The 6,824-nt window shown below is 51.3% G+C and overlaps 1 long non-coding RNA gene across 1 annotated transcript; it reads right to left on the bottom strand.

The window, feature by feature from the left end:
• Positions 1-3,743: 3,743 nt before the first annotated feature.
• LOC134385617 (uncharacterized) lies at positions 3,744-6,589 on the bottom strand. The gene is made up of 2 exons (XR_010024420.1): positions 6,177-6,589; positions 3,744-5,055 (listed from the first exon to the last, which is right to left on the bottom strand). It is a non-coding gene; the product is annotated as an uncharacterized LOC134385617 (long non-coding RNA).
• Positions 6,590-6,824: the final 235 nt, after the last annotated feature.

Genomic DNA, 6,824 nt, shown 5'->3' with positions numbered 1-6,824 from the left:
GGGGAGGAAGGCACTCCCGGGGGGGGGGGGGGGGGGAGAAAACGCTGCAAAGTCTGGTCTTGTCTCCCAGATTTTTCTTTGGCTTAAACCCAAAGGATTCCATTATTGCTTGCAAATAATATAAGAGAGAAAGGAAAAAAATTCAGAAAGTACGCCAGCTTGGAATGACTCCCAAGTTTACTCCTTTAAGGGGGTAAACCCCACATCTCCAGTAAATTGTTATGGAGAAATCTGTGTGCATGTATACATGTACAATTTATATACGTTCCTCTCAGGAGGAATACATCTATAATAAATTTACAAGGAAACACCTCCAGTTCAAAATATTTAGGACTCCACGTTTATCTTTCAGGCTTAAGTAGAGAGATCCTTCATGTTATATTGCATTACTATTTCCAAATCCTTTGGAGACATTAAAAGAAACAAAGACCATTTCTAATAACTACAGCCCTTCAGTTTCTCAAAGAGCCCAGGGGTTGAGAGGTTAGAGTGGAGTTTCCTGAGTCTTGTCGAGCAATATGTAGTTGAGGCAAAGGTCACGCTCCCGGTGTTTTGTTTTAAATAATATTGACCCATTAATTCTAAACCTGCTTGTTCCTGAAATTATACAGGATTATAGTTTGCAAACTGCGGGACAATGAAGCAAATCAAGATGAATTACAGCCCTGGCCCTCCCTCTCATCCTCTGACATCTAAACGGGGAATGAAGTCGGTGTGAGTGTTCAAAAGAACTTTTAAGCACCCGCTCTTCCTTTATCGGTGGTTTTCAGCTTTTTTTTTTTTTTTTTTTTTTTAATGTGAAATCTGATTTTGTAACAAATAGTAGCAAATACAATTTAGTCCCAAAGAATTTATTACCTTGGCACTAGGATCGTCGTTGGGGACCGGGGGGGGGGGGGGGGGGGGGGAAGTTCCGCGGTCTTTTGTTATTTTTGTCAACACCCCCCCCCCCAACACACACACACACACATAAAGTGGGCGAAGACAAACACCAAGCTGGGGAAGGGAGAGCGAAAAGCAGCCGCTGGTTTTCTGGAGCCGGCCGAGAAAACCTGTGTTTTTGCGCTTAGGTTGCTTTTATCTGACTAAAACTTCACCTAGAAGCTTTTGGAGCTCAGACACTGAGTCTTTGTTCTGCAAGGAACTGCTGCTGCCACTTAAGGAGATCGCAGATAATGTCCCCGATTTAAGATCAGTGCTCAACGCACATTAACTTTCTTTCTTCTTTCTTTTTAAAGCTCTGCCTCCGACCTGCAGCGGAGGGATCACGCGGCGGCGGGGGGGGGGGGGGGATAGATAAAAGCCCTTTGGACGAGGGTCACCTCTGTCCCTTGTTGTTCACTTGAGAGCAGTGGAGGGGAAAACGGTCCCCAAGGGCGGACTTTGGCTTCTAGAACCGCGGGGCCCATCGGTCTCAGCCTCCCCTGCCTCTGCCTGGTAGGCAGCGGGGAGGGGCGAGGCGGAGGGAGGGAAGAAGCTGGATGAGGGGATATGGGGATGGGGGCTGGAAGTGCTAACGAGACCTGCTGGGAGGATTCTCGTCTCCTGCAGGTCGGAGAGTGACTTGGGATCGCTGGGGGGAGGAGGTGGATCTCGGCCTAGTTTGGTTGCTGGAATAGAACTCGACGCGAAGAAATCAATCAATCTGCAGGAAACAAAAAATGGAAGTGGAGGTTTGGGCAGAGTTGTCACTTCCTCGACCTGAGTGGTGCAGGCTGGGGGCGGAGACTTGGGACCAGCGAGAAACCCTTTCTCTCACCTCAACTCCTTTCCCTGGACTTCCAGAAGAAATAATTTTTCTTCCCCCACTCCATCCCTGCTGGCCAGCCAGGCCGCCCGTCCCTTTTCCCTTGGAGCGAGAGAAGCCTAGTTCCAGTGCCGGGGCAATCGGTCCCCTCGCCCTCCCGCTCCCACGCGGGTCCCCCCTCCAACCATGGCTGCATCCACTACCTCGGTTCCACTCAATCGATTTTTGCTGCATGTCAACACTGATTACCGGTGAGTGTGAGGGTATTTTTTTCTCCTTCTCTAGGTCTCTTAATGATTTCTGAGCTAGTTGTGTATTAAAGTGCTTAAGGAGCCTTTAACGTAATCTATAGCATGAACACCAACCTCCCCCGCTTGAGTTCAAAAATGGTGAGCTGAGGTTAGGCCCCAGGAGCCCAGGCCTCACTGAACTTAGCCTACCGACGTCCTGAGCTCTCAGAGGGTGGCCTGGCCTGGGGCAGGACCCCAGCGCAGACGATGAGGTCTAGGGGCTTCCCACTCTCCCACACGCGCACACACACACCTGTTCCTCTCACCTTTTCTCCTCTCACTGTCTCCAGCCTATCCTGGTGTTTTTATTTTGTTTTTAAAACACTTTAAATTTTTTCCAAGGCTTCAAACCTTCCCCTAATACCAAATTCAGATTGGTGGAGCCCTGTGGAAAGGTGTATACAGCTCACGTTTGTTTAGTTTCCTCCCACTTCCTAAGTCCGAGTTTCAGGGTCTACAACTTGGTTAGAGATTTAAATTTTAAAAATATATTTGGAAGCCTGGGCCGCATAAGCGGTTTGATGAAGAGGCAAATCCTCGTTTTCAACTCCCTGCCCTGCTCTTTCTCCCCCCCCCCCCCCACCCTCTTCCTACAAGGTGCTGAAACCCGGGAGTCCTTTCAGGAGTGTAACAAAAAAATTAGTGGGAAAATAATAAACAGCGTCTTAAAAGTACCAATATTCCTCGAAAGCCCCATAAATTAACCCTGTGAAGAGTAGCGAACCCTTTTAAGGCAAGTCTATAAAAATCCAGCGCGATTTCGAAGGACAACCCTCCCCCCACCCCCACCCCCGTCCTGAATGTGACCAAACAAAGGTCTGTCCTGCAATCCACATCCTAATCCACGGGCGCCCCCGCCGCCGTCGCCGGGGCTCCCCCCTTCCGGCAGCCCACAGTCGAGGCAGGCTACGCAGGGAATCCCTGACTCTCCGACTTCACTTTTTTCAAGACAGGGAAAAAAGGAGGGGGTTGTAATCAGATCAGAGGCCTTTATGAATATAGACTCCCTATTGATTGATTTATAAACCCCCCGGCAAACTGCAGTTAATCCAAGCACACCGGGAAGCTAGAAACGTGGCTGGCTGAGGGACGAGAGGTCGCGGAGTAAACGGGAGAAATTTCTGGTAGCAGGTTTTCAGAAGGAATTTTTAAACATACCTTTCCTCCCCCAGCCTTCCAAACAATGGCATTTTAACCAAACTTGAGAAAACCTTAATTCAAGATGAGATTTAAAAAAAAAAAAAACAATGGGTTAAGTACAAACACGATTCTAAAACCTTTTAGGTTTTAGCAGATGAAACCGGGAAAATGTGACTCTAATCTTAAAAGTTTATCATCCTTGCCTCCTCCTGCCCTAACCCGCCTCCTCCCCTAGGGAGGCCTTCTCGCTGTCGACCTTCTATCCGAAAAGACAGAAACCAGAATTTATCGTGTTTGGGATGCTCAACTTCATTTACTGCTGTGCAGTGTATTTTATGCATTTTATGTAAATGTCAGTTTTAGATTTTGTTTTAAGATTAAAGAAGAATCTGAAAGAAATAAAATACCATTGAAGATGTATTTAATTCTACCTAATTACCTTTAAAAAATGATTGCTACTCCTTTTGCAATGATGCATTGTTAACAATTCAGTGGCAGTTGTGGAAAACAGTGGATACTTGAAGCTTAACTTAGCAGAAAAAAAATGGCTAAAACAACCGTCTAAATTCCTTACAATTTTTATAAAACAGTTTTAAAACTTTTAATGAATATATGGTAAAGATGTTTACATCGGGGTGGTAGTGCAGGGAGATTGCCTCCCCCCCACCCCCTTTTTCTTTTCTACCTTCAGAAGAGCTAAGATCAGACTCATTGGGTCCTGCCTGAGCAGGGTGTGTGTCCGTACCCTGTGACTTTGATGGATCTTTCCAGATCTAGTTCGCCCATCATCTTCTGGCAAAAATGTTAAAGGTGTTTTTCCCCCTCTTGCTCGCTCTTTTTCTCTCCCTACCCTCTTCCTGTTCTGTTTTCTTTGTCCACAGCCAAAGTTCTGCTTTTTGTTTTGTTTTGTTTTGTTTCCCTAATCTAGCAACTTAGAAAATGATGCGCTAATGCTGAGTCCTGATGTACCCACCTAAGGCCTGGGGTGGTTTTCTTAGAACCCCGAGACTCGCTCTCCCAATGCTTCCTCTCTCTTTCCAGGAGTAGCAAAACCTCTCCGCCTCCACCCCCAGTTTGCAGCACCGCGGGACCCCCTCGAACGCTGTTCTGGGCAGGAACGTTTATCCTCCTCGTTCTGGGAAGATGACACCTAGAGTCGTCCCTGCTGTCCCTGAGGAAGAGGTGCGACAGCAGATCGAATGTGACGTGGAACTCAGACTAGTGGCGCCCAATTCTTGGGCGCGTCCCCCCACTCTGCTTGTGTCAACAGCACCGGCAACTCTGCTTCTCTAGGCAGTTATCACGGTGAGGTTGCTGCACCCAATTTAAGCCTGATGGCCTCCTTCTCTGTCCTCCTGGACGGACTGACAGGGCCTTGTCGGGTGTCACTTCACTGGACTGCCTGAATTTGGTCGATCATGAGTCTCTTTGACAGCTTCATCCCGAGGTGTGCGGACGCGGGGGAAAGAGGAGACGGGGAGAGCGTGGGGCACCGATGTGGACAGAGGTGGGACCCTGCAGACCATCCCCAGCGCTAAAGAAGGGGCTTTGCCTGCCAGAGACCAAGGCTTCAGACTAAAGATCATTGTGTTAGAAAATGAAATAATACCAAACAAAAGAAAATAAAATAAAAACCCTCTTCTGCGGGAGCTGGGCCTCGGGTGATGTTCATTCACAGGACTCTACTGACCTCAGTGCCTCCAACCCCTGCTTGAAATCCGTGAAATCGAGGGCGTCGTTCTTATCTGATGAGGCGGTGTTTGGTTTATCTCTCTTGGGGCGGGGGGAGCCCTCCTGCAGATGCTGGGCTGCAGCTCCCGGCTCCAGCTTCCCAGCCCCGAAACTCCTTCCCCTGTGTAGTGGGGTAGCCCTGTCAACCTCCAAGAGCCAGAAAAAGGCAGTTAGGACAGCTGGCCGGGACCTTTTGGATCATGAATTCCGCGGGAGGGGAGGGGGGCCACGCGCCCAGCTCTTAAAATGACCCAAGGTGCAGCCGCTCCATCTGAGCTGCCCCCACGGGAGGCTTCCCCTTGAGCCTCATTGGCCGCCTGAACCGTGACTCGGCTAAAACCGCGTCCTACCGCTTTCCATTGACCAGACAGCCGCTTTATCTTAATGTTCATTTTTTGGCCGGTGACATGGAGGGAAGAGCGGTGGTAAGACGTTCTGCCTCCCTTTACCCTAAGGTATTTTCAGAGGCGCTTGGAGAAGCGGGAACCCGGAGGGCCACCTACGCACCTCCGGGGTCGCCCTGTTGGGTCCCCGCACTCGGCGTTTGCACCTCCCTCTGGACAGCAAAACCGGAATCTAATCTGCAGCTGCCGCCGCGCCCCCACTTCCCGCCAGCGTCCACAGCCCCAGGCTGGACATCGAAACCCCCTCGGGGTCCAGCTGGGACAAAGCGCCCTCCCTCGCGCCTGCTCTCCGGACGCCCCCGCACGCGCCACTGCTTCGTGGGCGGTCCGGACCCCGCCGGGACAAGGCCTTGTCTCTGCCTCCAGGGACGCGCGCTGGGCCAGGGCCGCGGATGCGACCGCCTCTCTGCCCTTTCAAGAGTCCACGAGGACAGTCCTGCGCCAGAGGAGGCCCCCGCCACATCTTTTCTCACCCTCCCTTGGGACTCTGCGCCTTCACTCCGGAGCGGCCATATACCTTGAGTGGGTCATTCCTGCCTGCCTCCTGCGAGCTGCCTCTCGAAGCCTGGGGGTTGAACATTAACCGGCCCGAGCTATAGAGTGGGGTAAAACGTTACATATAAAAATGAATCATCTATCTGATCCTGGGAGAGAAGACTTATGGCCATCTCTGCGTCTAGAGCAGTCCTGGCCGTGTCCCCGGCCCAATGTACCGACTCTTCTGTCGGCCACTTCCCATTCATTTGGCTCCAGGCAGCTGAGGACGGATGGGGGCCTGGAGGGATGGAGTTTACCGAGCCAACCTTTCTCCTTGCATAGCCTGAGGTTAAGGGCTTCTAACAAGCGAATTTCCTGTCCGCTTACGTTTGACGTAGGTCTGGAACAACTTTTCATCTCTTATAAAGGCTAGTGGAGGCCCCTGCAGTCTAGGAGAAGCAGCTGTCCACAGGACCGAGTAGACGCGTCGCCGGCGCTCGGGGCGGGATCCTAGGAGGCAGAGCTGGCTGGGTAGGGAGTGGCAGCAGGAGCCCCGGGTCCAGGCCTGAAGCGGGAGGGGAGGCACGTGGTGGGCGACCCAATGGGCTCGCGACCTGGCCCGGGGGCTGAGACCCCGCGCAAGACCTGGCCTGTGGTCTCGCTGAAATCCCAGGCTCCCGTCGGACCCCACCCCCCACTGGCCAGGGCCCTGCCTCTTTTCGACTCTGACCTATTTGTTTCTTTAAACATGAGTAATCGAAAGTAACAATGACACTTCTGCACTGACTTGTGTGGTAGGCCCACGTGCCCGGTCAAATACACAGAACTTCGGAAAAGCTAACAGCTGAAGGAAGAGTTCAAGACGTGCACCGCCTGAGTTCTCCTGCCCTCACCTGGAAACATTAGTGACTCAAGCGCTCAGCAAATTCCTGAATAGGGAGGTGATGCCATCTCTGTATCTGTCTCTCTCCTTCTGCCTAATCCTCCGCACCCCCCGCCCCCACTCAAGAAAAGACAAGGTGTGTGCAAGCAAGA

Source organism: Cynocephalus volans, chromosome 9 (genome assembly GCF_027409185.1).
Source record: "Cynocephalus volans isolate mCynVol1 chromosome 9, mCynVol1.pri, whole genome shotgun sequence".
In the NCBI taxonomy this organism is placed as follows: domain Eukaryota; kingdom Metazoa; phylum Chordata; class Mammalia; order Dermoptera; family Cynocephalidae; genus Cynocephalus; species Cynocephalus volans.
The sequence above is the reverse complement of the archived record's forward strand: the minus strand, read 5'-3'. Positions and strand labels throughout refer to the sequence as shown.